A 12,396-nucleotide genomic window follows, 5' to 3' on the forward strand; every position below is an offset into this window, starting at 1 on the left:
TTTTCTCATTACAATTGTACGACTTCACGTAAAAATGGTAAAATACGTTTGAAAAGTAGCGGAAACTTTTTTTGCGGAATGGTGACGTGTGAAAATATCTTTTTCCTGCTTCTTAAATTTTTTTAGAACATTAAGTTTAGTAATCATTTTTACACAATTAAAATCTGGATAATAATGAGAGACGGATGTTTCGAAATATATCAAATATGATTTTTCAAATGAACCAGAACAATGTTAGGTTTTTAAAGCTTCCAATCTAAGTACTACAGATTTGAGCCAAAAATCTGTAAAAAGTGTTTTTTCTCTCTTAGTCAACGATCAAAAGTTTTTGTTTTTGTAACATTTTGTATCTTTATGTGACGTGACAATTTTACCAAAAGTGAAAGTAAGAAAAACTTAAATACAGGAAGCCTATAAAAATACTTAATACTGTAAAACGAGAATATTTGGCGCACTATTAATTTTAGCGCCTTTGGCGCAAGAGCCCCTGAGCGCTAAAATTTATTGTGCTCTAAAGGATTTCAAAATATCATTTTGTGTGTGTGTGTGTGTTCAAAGCTTTTACATAAGTACATGTAAAACGGAACACGCGATTACGTAATATCGAAGGGTCATTGGATTTTATATGCACACTAGCACGTACAACACATGTTCGGAAGACAGAAAGTTCTGCCAAATTATAAGTTGATTAAACTTTTGTTACCCCGGTAGTTGTTACCATATTATTATCATTAGCACCTTCAAAGTTTGGCTTCTCGGCGTGTCAATCATCTATCGCCTCGAGGTAAACAATGCAATCAAGCATGGCGATTGAGCTTGCATACAATTATTATACCTGATTGGGATTACCGTTTTATCTAAGTAATATTCTGTCGATGAATGCATTGTTTTAATATGATTTAAATGAGTAAATACTCCATTTCTTTTAATTGAAAGTAGAAATAAAATAAATTTTAACTTTGTACCACGTCCATGTAGCAACACGTACCGCGGTAAAGTTAAAGAATGTTTACTGATATACGGGAGTACTAATGTGTTTCCGTGTTTGACTAACCAAAAAGTCAAATACGGGTGTGGATTAAAAAAACCCAAAACATCCCATTTATATATTTTACTGACAAGTGCAAGCGCTAAAATTTATTTGCGCCAATGCATTCCCACTTGCGTTTGCGCTAAAATACGTTTGCGCCAAATTTTCTCGTTTTACAGTATATCCTAAAAGTTTAAGAAAAGTATACAAACTTCAGATTATCCAGTTATTATTTTAGTTACATTAGTTATGTAAATTAAGTAAAATAATCTTGTAGGCCCTATATAGTAGATTTCTTATGTTCAAAAAGAAAAAAAAACTAGATACGATCTCGTTGCGAGCAACGAGAGGTCTTCCGTCCGATTCAGGAAAAAAATACCCTCGTAAAATCGAGCTCAAAAGTGATTTAAAATTTTGGTCACAAGGAGGATTGAACCCAGGTCGCCAATGTGAATGCGCTTTTTTTCTCTTTTACCCCCAACGCGCAAACCATTAAGCTATTGGGAGCTCTGCTCTAAATATACTTGTGTATACTTTTGCAACAGTACACCTGTCTAAGAATTATAAAAGGCGGACCACTATTCATAATTTCGCGCCAAACGCCACGAGTAAATATTCGCGCCTTTTCTTTGGACTGATCTATTAATTAGGTGTGATAGCTTCAATGAAATTAAATAAATAAAACGTTCTTATCGCCTTTATTTTATTTCGACGTTAAGAAAGTATATTTAACACATTGTACACATTACATATCGTATCTAGCCCAGTTTCACTATAGCAGTGAAACGGAAATTAAGTTCTAAGATTGACACTGAATTGTAACGTACTACTACGTGAAAGTCCAAGTAGTTTTTTAATTTCATGTATCCTTATGTCAGAATGGTTTAATCAAACGCTCAGCTGCCTCCAAAAACCCCTACTCGCGAAATGGCGGTGTTGACAGAGACAGCCGCCATCTTGGACCCGCTTCGGATTTTCAAATATTAATATCAAGAGTTCAGGTTAACCAATATTCGAACAACTTATATAGTAAGCATCAATAGAAAGGTCTCTATTAATATTCCACAAAATAAATGAAAAATATTGAAAAACTAAAAAAGTTGAAAAATTGGACTTTTTGAATTGGCTTCCGGTAGCGACAGGAAGTACTGACGACGAATAAAAAGTTGCGTCCTGGAAAGTATTGATCATCATCTATTAACTCTGAAAGTTTCACATTGATATCTTTTACCATTTTGTAGTTTAATCGTGGACAAAATGTCGTTTTAAAATCAGGAAAATGGTCCAAAACTTGGCACCAGAGAGGAATTTCCAAAAACTGTCTTGGAACTTTCAAGAGTATTGTACAACACATCATTCCTGAAAATTTCATGTAATTCTATCCAGTAGTTATCGAGAACTCGTGTCAGAAAAATAATAATAACTAGATACGATCTCGTTGCGAGCAACGAGAGGTCTTCCGTCCGATTCAGGAAAAAAAAAAACTCGTAAAATCGAGCTGAAAAGTGATTCAAAATTTTTATCACAAGGAGGATTGAATCCAGGTCGCCAACGTGAATGTGCCTTTTTTTCTCTTTTCTTCCCAACGCACGAACCATTTAGCTATTGGAAATACTGCTTTAAATATACTTGTGTATACTTTTGCAACAGTACACCTGTCTAGGAATCATAAAAGGCGGGCCACTATTCATAATTTCGTGTCAAACGCCACGCGTAAATATTCGCACCTTTTCTTTGTACTGATCTATTAAAGAGGTGCATACCTTCGATGAAATTAATTAAATAGAACATTCTTATCACCTTTATTTTATTTTGGCGTTAGGAAAGTATATTTAACACATTGTACATATTACATATCGTATCTAGCCCAGTAACGCTAAAGCAGTGAAACGGAAATTAAGTTTTTTAAGATTGACACTAAACTGCAACGTACTACTACGTGAGAGTCCAAGTAGTTTTTTTGCATTTCATGTATCCTTATGTCAGAATGGTTTAATCAAACGCTCAGCTGCCTCCATAAGTCCCTACTCGCGAAATGGCGGAGTTGACAGAGACAGCCGCCATCTTGGGCCCGCTTCAGATTTTCAAATATTAATATCTAGAGTTTAGATTAACCAATATCAAAACAACTTATATAGTTAGCATCAATAGAAGTGTTTCTATTTATATTCCAAAAAGAAATGAAAAATATTGAAAAACAAAGAAAATTGAAAAATTGGACTTTTTTGAATTGGCTTCCGGTAGCGACAGGAAGTACTGACGACGAACGAAAAGTCGCGTCCTGGAAAGTATTGATCATCATCTATAAACTCTGAAAGTTTCACATTGATATCTTTTACCGTTTTTGAGTTTAATCGTGGACAAAAGGTCGTTTTAAAATCAGGAAAATGGTCCAAAACTTGGCACCAGAGAGGAATTTTCAAAAACTGTCTTTGAACTTTCAAGAGTATCTTACAATACATCTTTCCTGAAAATTTCATGTAATTCTATCCAGTAGTTGTCGAGAAAACGTGTCAGAAAAATAATAATAATAATAATAACTAGACCTTATTTTTGTCGTTCAACAAAAACGGAGGGCTTTTCGACGCCTAAAAATCAAGAGCTTTAAAAACTTACATGATATAAAACTCAGGTTCAATTTCACAAAAGTTCTTTTGAGATCAATACTGAACTGAAAACATAACGATTCTTTTTGTCCATCATTGTCTATTCAAAGAGAAATAACTCTTTCATCAATTTTTAAAACATATGAAAATGTACTGTTTTTCAATCCACTAAATCTCATATAAGGGGTCAAAAAGTGACCCGACGGGTAATATTTTTTAAACTGCACTCTTTATGCTTAATGCAAAACCAAAATAAGTTTAAAGATTGCTTGAAAAATAAAAAAGATATGGAGAAGAGGCTGTTTTCTGAATTGAACCCTAAAGTCCCTTCTATTTAAGGGATTTTTCTTTCCATGACCTTACCAACTGGAGACAATGATAGAGTCATTATTCATGTTAAATATCACGAGAATCGCTTGCTTCCCTTTTGATATATGGGACATTCTATGATTTCATATTTAACATAGAAATCTCCATAGAGAATTTTAAGGGCCTCATAAAACCGGAAGTACTCTTCATATACATATCAAAATTGAAACATAGAGAGCATATTAGACTGCAAACAGGTTGACAAAGGGAGATAACTCTTGCATCATTATTTTTAAAATTACTTAAAAATACATAATTTCAGGTCTCTAAAACACCCATAAGGAATCAGAAAATGACCCCACGGACCATTATTTTTAAATTGTCCTTGTTACGCTTAACTCAAAACCGAAAACAGTTTGAAGATCTATAGACAAATAAAAAAGTAATAAACATAAAACTTTTTTCTGTACTGACCTCTAAAATCCCTTTTATTTTAAGAAATTTTATTTTCATGACCTAGGCACCGAAAGACAATGCTAAAGTAGTTTTCATGTGAAATATTATGAGACTTGCTTGCTTCCTTTTGAAAATAATAGACATCGTATGATTTCAAATATAACATAGAAATCTCCATAGGCAATTGTAAGGTACTTATAAAACCGGAAGTACTCTACATATCCATACCAAAATTGAAACATAGAGAGCATATTAGTCTTCAAATAGATTGCCAAAGGGAGATAACTCTTGCACAATTATTTTTGAAAATACTTTAAAATACAAAATTTCAGGTCTCTAAAACTCCTTTAAGGGGTCAAAAAGTGACCCCACGGACCATAATTTTTGAATTGTCCTTCTTATGCTAAACTCAAAACTGAAATCAGTTTGAAGATTGGTTGACAAATAAAAAAGTTACAGGCCAAAAACTGTTTTAAGGATTGAACCCTAAAAATCACTAATTTTTAGAGATTTGGTTTTCAGAACATTTTCACCTGAAGAAAATTCTAAATCAATTATTTCCTGTAATTATTACAATTATTGCTTGCTCCCCTTTTGAGATAATGGAACACAATTGAATTTTTTTCACTATAGAAACTCCCATAGACAATTTTCAACGACTTATGGAACCGGAAGTTCTGCTCTGATGGACGTGAAACTTACATTTCTACCTTTAATTACTTCGATTAAAAATATAAAATCTTCAAAATAAATTTCCTACATTTTTTTCAAAATTTTAAATTTCAATCCCCCCTATTCTTAACTTTGGAGCCCAATAACACAAAAATGTACCATAGGTGGAAAAACACTAACGATGACTTTTTTGTAGATATAACTTTGAGGAATATACTCCTTAATTTTGAACGAAATTGCATGTAAAATAAGGAAAGTATTAGGGTTTAAAGAAATTTTAGTTTCTGACTGATAAATACCGGAAGTGACGTTTACGGAAGTACAAAACCTTACTTACGCGAGACTTTTAGATATGCTGTCTAATGGTAATGGTATAAATTACATATCTCCAATGATGTTCTTTAAATCACGATCATAAATCTGTTAGGTATAATAATAATAATAACTAGACCTCATTTTTGTCGTTCAACAAAAACGGAGGGCTTTTCGACCCCTAAAAATCAAGAGCTTTAAAAAACTTACATGATATAAGGTTCAATTTTACAAAAGTTCTTTTGAGATCAACACTGAATTGAAAACATATAAATAAAAAAGATATGGAGAAGAGGCTGTTTTCTGAATTGAACCCTAAATTCCCTTCTCTTTAAGGGATTTTTCTTTCCATGACCTTACCAATTGGAGACAATGATTTAGTCATTATTCATGTTAAATATCACGAGAATCGCTTGCTTCCCTTTTAATATATGGGACATTCTTTGATTTCATATTTAACATAGAAATCTCAATAGACAATTTTAAGGGACTCATCAAACCGGAAGTACTCTTCATATGCCTATCAAATTTGAAACATAGAAAGCGTATTAATCTCCAAACAGGTTGACAGAGGGAGATAACTCTTGCATTATTATTTTTTAAATTACTTAAAAATACATAATTTCATGTCTCTAAAACACCCATAAAAGATCAAAAAGTGACCCCACGGACCATTATTTTTAAATTGCACTTTTTATGCTTAACTCAAAACCGAAATCAGTTTGAAGATCTATGAACGAATAAAAAAGTAATATACAAAAAACTTATTTTTGTACTGATCCCTTAAATCCCTTTTATTTTAAGAAATTTTATTTCCTAAACACCAAAAGGCAATGCTAAAGAAATTTTTCATGTGAAATATCACGAGACTTGCTTGCTTCCCGTTGAAAATAATGGACATTACATAATTTCAAATTTAACATAGAAATCTTCTTAGGCAATTTAAGGTATTTATAAAACCGGAAGTACTCTACAGATCCATACCAAACTTGAATCATAGAGAGCATATTAGACTCCAAACAGTTTGACAAAAGGAGATAACTCTTGCACAGTTATTTTTGAAAATACATAAAAATGCAAAATTTCACGTCTCTAAAAGTCCTTTAAGGGGTTAAAAAGTGACCCCACGGACCATAATTTTTAAAATGCTCTTCTTATGCTAAACTCAAAACTGAAATAAGTTTGAAGATTGGTTGACAAATAAAAAAGTTACAGGGAAAAAACTATTTTTAGATTTGACCCCTAAAGATCCCTAATTTTTGTGGATTTGGTTTTCATAACCTTTTCACCTGAAGACAATAATAAATCAATTATTCCATGTAAATATTACAAGAATCGCCTGCTCTCCTTCTGAGATAATGGAACATTTATGAGTTTTTTTTACTTAAGAAACTCCCTTAGACAATTTTAAAGCCTTATAGAACCGGAAGTTCTGCTCCGATGGACATGATACTTACATTATAGCCTTTAATTACTTTGATAAGCACTATGTAATCATCAAAATAAATTTCCGACAATGTTTTCAAAATTTTTCATTTCGATCCCCCCATTTCTTAACTTTGGAGCCTTATAACACAAAAATATACGATAGGTGCAAAAACAGTAACGATGACTTTTTTGTAGATATTACTTTGAGGAATACATTCTTGAATTTTGAAAGAAATTGCATGTAAAATAAGGGAACGTTTTAGGCTTTAAAGAAAATTTAGTTTCTGACTTATAAATACCGGAAGTGACGTTTACGGAAGTACAAAACCTAACATACACAAGATATTTAAAAGTTCTTTTTAATGGTTATAAAGGTAAATACATATGTTCAAAGACTTTCTTTATATCCATGACATAAAAAGCGCTAAGAAATAAAATAATAATAACTAGAAAAGAAACTCGTTGCGAGCAACGAGAGGTCTTCCGTCCGATTCTGATTCAAAAACAACCTCAGAATCGAGAAGTGATAAAACTTTTTATGGAAACAATTAAAGGGGATTGAACCCGGGTCGCCAGCATGGAAATCCAAAGCGCTTACTTTTACGCTATTGGGACCACAGCTCTAAATCTACTTGTATATACTTCTGAAACTGTCTTAGAATAATGAAAGGCGGGTCACTATTCATAATTTTGCGTCAAACGCCACGAGTAAATCTTCGCGCCTTTTCTTTTGAATTTCCCATTAAATAGGTGTGATAGTTTCAACGGAAATAAAAAAAGAACGTTCTTATATCTTAAGAAATTGTTTTTAACACATTTACAAATTCTATGACGTAAATAGATAAGTAACACTAAATCAGCGAAACTGCTATAAATTTTTACTTTTAAAATTTTTTTTGTTTATCCCCATACTGAACTATCCCGATTAGTTAAACTTTCATGAGAAGGTTGAAATGTTTCGCCGAAAAACATGTGTCGCCCTAAGACGGTCAAGGAGTCAGATACCATTTGTGTTCAATAACTTAAATCATATCTTTGAGACAAGAATATTAATATAAACTCAATTCCTCTAAAAAATGGTTTTCTTATCTTTGTCTTTGTTAATATCTAGAGTTTGGATTTATCAATGTTCAAACAAATTATATAGTAAGCATTATAAGAAAGGTTTCTATTAACATTCCAAAAATAAATGAAAAATATTGAAAAACAAAAAAGTTAGAAAATACGAACTTTTTAATTTTGCTTCCGGTAGTTACCGGAAGTACCGACGACACACGAAAATGTGATTCGTCATACCTCAAAGTCATCATCTTTCATCTCTTACAAGTCTCCAGTTAATATCTTAAACCATTTTCGAAAAAAAGGGGGGACAAAATTGCATTTTAAAATCAGAAAAGTGTCAATAACTTGGAACCAAAAGTAAGTATTCCAAATTTTCCTTGTCATGCCACAACTTCATATAATGACGCATAATTCCTGAAAGTTTCATTGAAAACCACTGAATAGTTTTCGAGAAATCGCGTGCACAAAATTTTGGGGAAAAAAATAATAATAATAATAAGAAGAAGAAGAAGAAACAGTAGAATCACTAGAAGGTCTTCCGTGAAGACGGAAGACCTTAACTAGATCTTTTTGTCGTTCAACAAAAACGGAGGGCTTTTCGACCCCTTAAAAAAGGAATCTTATATAACACAGTAAAAAAAAAACTCAAATAATACAAATATTGCACAAGTTCTTTTCAGATCAATACTGAATCGAAAACATAACGATTTTCTTTGTCCAACACTGTCTATTCAAAGAGACATAACTCTTCTATCAATATTTAAAACATACGAAAATGTACTGTTTTTCAATTCACTAAAACTCCTTTAAGGTGTCAAAAAGTGACCCCACGGCCCATAATTTTTAAACTGCACTCTTTATGTTAAATACAAAACCAAAATTAGTTTTAACGTTTCTTTGAGAAATAAAAAAGTTACAGAGAAAAGGCTGTTTTCTGTACTTACCCCTAAAGTCCCTTCTATTTAAGGGATTTTTCCTTCCATGACCTTACCAACTGGGGACAATGATAGAGTCATTGCTCGTGTGAAATATCACGAGAATTGCTTACTTCCCTTTTGAGATATGGAACATCGTATGACTTTATATATATCATGGAAATCTCCATAGACAATTTTAAGGGACTCATAAAACCGGAAGTACTCTTCATATGCATATCAAAATTGAAACATAAAGAGCTTATTAGACTCCAAACAGGTTGACAAAGAAAGATAACTCTTAAACTATCATTCTATGAAAAGACTTAAAAATACATTATTTCAAGTCTCTAAAACTCCTTTAAGGGGCCAAAAAGTGACCCCTCGGACCATATTTTTTTAAATTGTCCTTTTTGTGCTTAACTCAGATCTGAAAACTGTTTGAAAATTTATTGAGAAAAAAAAAGTTACAGGCAAAAGTTTGTTTTCAATGTTGCCCCCTTAAAATCCCATATTTTCCCGATTTTTATTTTTGGAGCATTTTCAGGTAAGAACATTGTTAAGGTTACTCTAAATTTAAAATTTCACGAGAAAATTGTCATTACTTTAAGAGAAAACGTGCCATGCGTGATTACGAATTAACATATAACTCCCATTGACAAATTTCAAAGACCCATAAAACCGGAAGTTCTGCTCTGATTGATATGAAACTTACAGAATATGTTCTACTAATTAGTTCAAACAAATTCCTGTGCTTAAAATAATTTTTGCAACGTTATTGTGACTTTTGAAAAAATCACCCCCCTTCTGCAATGTTTGAAGTCTTATATCTCGAAAATTCTTTGTGGTCAAAAACGCCTATGCGAATTTTTTAAATGGAACTTGAAGTTCAAAACTTGTATTTTTCCGTTTCGGAGCTTAGGTATTTAAAATAAGAAAGATTTAGGCGTTTTAAGGAATTTTTATTTTTCTTTTCTAGAAACCGGAAGTGACATATCCAGAAAACCAAAATCTTACATTCGGTAGACTTTTGCATGTTCCTTAAGATGGTTATAAAATAAAATGTATAATTTAAAAGGATCTCCTTGAATCTGTGACAGAAAAGTGTTCAGAAAAAGAATAATAAAAAAGACGAAAACAATAGGTCTTTTCGACAAAAGTCGAAAAGCCCTAACTAGACCTTATTTTTGTCGTTCAACAAAAACGGAGGGCTTTTCGACCCCTAAAAATTAAGGAGCTTATTACATAATAAAAATTCAAAAGGTTCATTATCTTTTCAGTTCTGATGATATCAATAATGAAACATAACAAGTCATTATATACATCAACGGCTACTAAAAAAGATATAACTCTTTCATGATTATTCAAAATATGCGAAAAACGACTGTTTTTCAATTCACTAAACTCCAATAAGGGGTCAAAAAGTGACCCCACGGACCATAATTTTTAAATTGCCCTTTTTGTGCTTAACTGAAAACTTAAATCAGTTTGTAGATTGGTTAACAAATAAAAAAGTTACAGGCAAAAAACGGTTTTTCGGCACTGACCCCTAAAATCCCTTGTATCTTAAGGAACCTTGTTTAATGACCTATGCACCGGAAGACAGTACTAGAGTTATAATTCATGTGAAATATCACAAGAATTGCTTGCTTCTCTTTTGAGATAATGGACATTGAATGATTTCTAATTTAACACAGAAATCTTCATAGACAAATTCAAGGTAATTATAAAACCGGAAGTACATTTCATATCCATACCAAAATTGAAACATAAAGAGCATATAAGACTCCAAACAGTTTGACAAAGGGAGATAACTCTTGCTCGATTATTTTTGAAAATACTTAAAAATACAAAATTTCAGGTCTCTAAAAGTCCTTTAAGGGGTCAAAAAGTGACCCCACGGACCATAATTTTTAAATTGCTCTTTTTATGCTTAATTCAAAACTGAAATCAGTTTGCAGATTGGTTTACAAATAAAAAAGTTACAGGCAAAAAGCGAGTTTTCTATTCCGACCCCTAAAATCCCTGTTTTCTGAAGAAACCTTGCTTCATGACATATCCACCGGAAGACAGTACTAGAGTTATAATTCATGTGAAATATCACAAGAATTGCTTGCTTCCCTTTTGAGATAATGGGCATTGAATGATTTCTAATTCAACATAGAAATCTCCATAGACAAATTTAAGGTACTTATAAAACCGGAAGTACACTTCATATGCATACCAAATTTAAAATATAGAGAGCATATTAGACTCCAAACAGATGGACAAAGGGAGATAACTCTTACGCAATTATTTTTTAAATTACTTTAAAACACAAAATTTCAGGTCTCTAAAACACCCATAAGGGGTCAAAAAGTGACCCCACGGACCATAATTTTTAAATTGCCCTTCTTATGTTTAACTCACAAATAAAATCAGTTTGTAGATTGGTTGACAAATAAAAAAGTTACAGGCAAAAAACGATTTTTCTATTCTGACCCCTAAAATCCCTTTTATCTGCAGGAACCTTGTTTCATGACCTACCTACCGGAAGACAATACTAGAGTTACTATTCATGTGTAATATCACAAGAATTGCTTGCTTCCCTTTTGAGATAATAGGCATCGTATGATTTGAAATTTAACATAGAAATCTCCATAGGCAATTTTAAGGTACTTATAAAACCGGAAGTACTCTATATATCGATACCAAAATTGAAACATAAAGAGCATATAAGACTCCAAACAGTTTGACAAAGGGAGATAACTCTTGCTTGATTATTTTTGAAAATACTTAAAAATACAAAATTTCAGGTCTCTAAAAGTCCTTTAAGGGGTCAAAAAGTGACCCCACGGACCATAATTTTTAAATTGCTCTTCTTACGCTGAACTCAAAACCGAAATCAGTTTGAAGATTGAAGGATAATTAAAAAAGTTATATACAAAAATCTATTTTCCGTACTGACCCCTAAAATCCCTTTTATTTTGAGAAATTTTATTTTCATGACCTAACCACCCGAAGGCAATACTAAAGTATTTATTAATGTGAAATATCATCAGACTTGCTTGCTTCCCTTTGAAAATAATGGACATTGCATGATTTCAAATTTAACATAGGAATCTCCATAGACAAATTTAATGTACTTATAAAACCGGAAGTACTGCACATATCCATACCAAAATTGAAACATAGGGAGCATATTAGACTCAAAACAGTTTACCAAAGGGAGATAACTCTTGCATTAATATTTTTGAAAATACATAAAAATACAAAATTTCAGGTCTATAAAACACCCAAAAGGGGTCAAAAAGTGACCCCACGGACCATAATTTTTAAATTGCTCTTCTTATGCTGAACTCAAAACTGAAATCAGTTTGAGGATTTGTTGACAAATAAAAAAGTTACAGGGCAAAAACGATTTTAAAAGTTGACCCCTAAAAGAGAAAAATAAAAGTCCCTAATTTTAACGAGGCTGGGGGGTCGCAGCCATTTTTAGACTATTTCAATCTCCTTTAAAAGGAGAGCTCCATATAAAGATATACAAAAATGATGAAATTTTAAAACTAAAATCTTTGAATTTTTTCTTTTTCAAATGATAGTTGACAGCTAAAGATACCATATCAAA

The sequence above is a fragment of the Saccostrea cucullata genome, unplaced genomic scaffold (genome assembly GCF_032062105.1).
Source record: "Saccostrea cucullata isolate Sc308-1 unplaced genomic scaffold, CSIRO_AGI_Scuc_v1 ctg3126, whole genome shotgun sequence".
In the NCBI taxonomy this organism is placed as follows: Eukaryota; Metazoa; Mollusca; class Bivalvia; order Ostreida; family Ostreidae; genus Saccostrea; species Saccostrea cuccullata.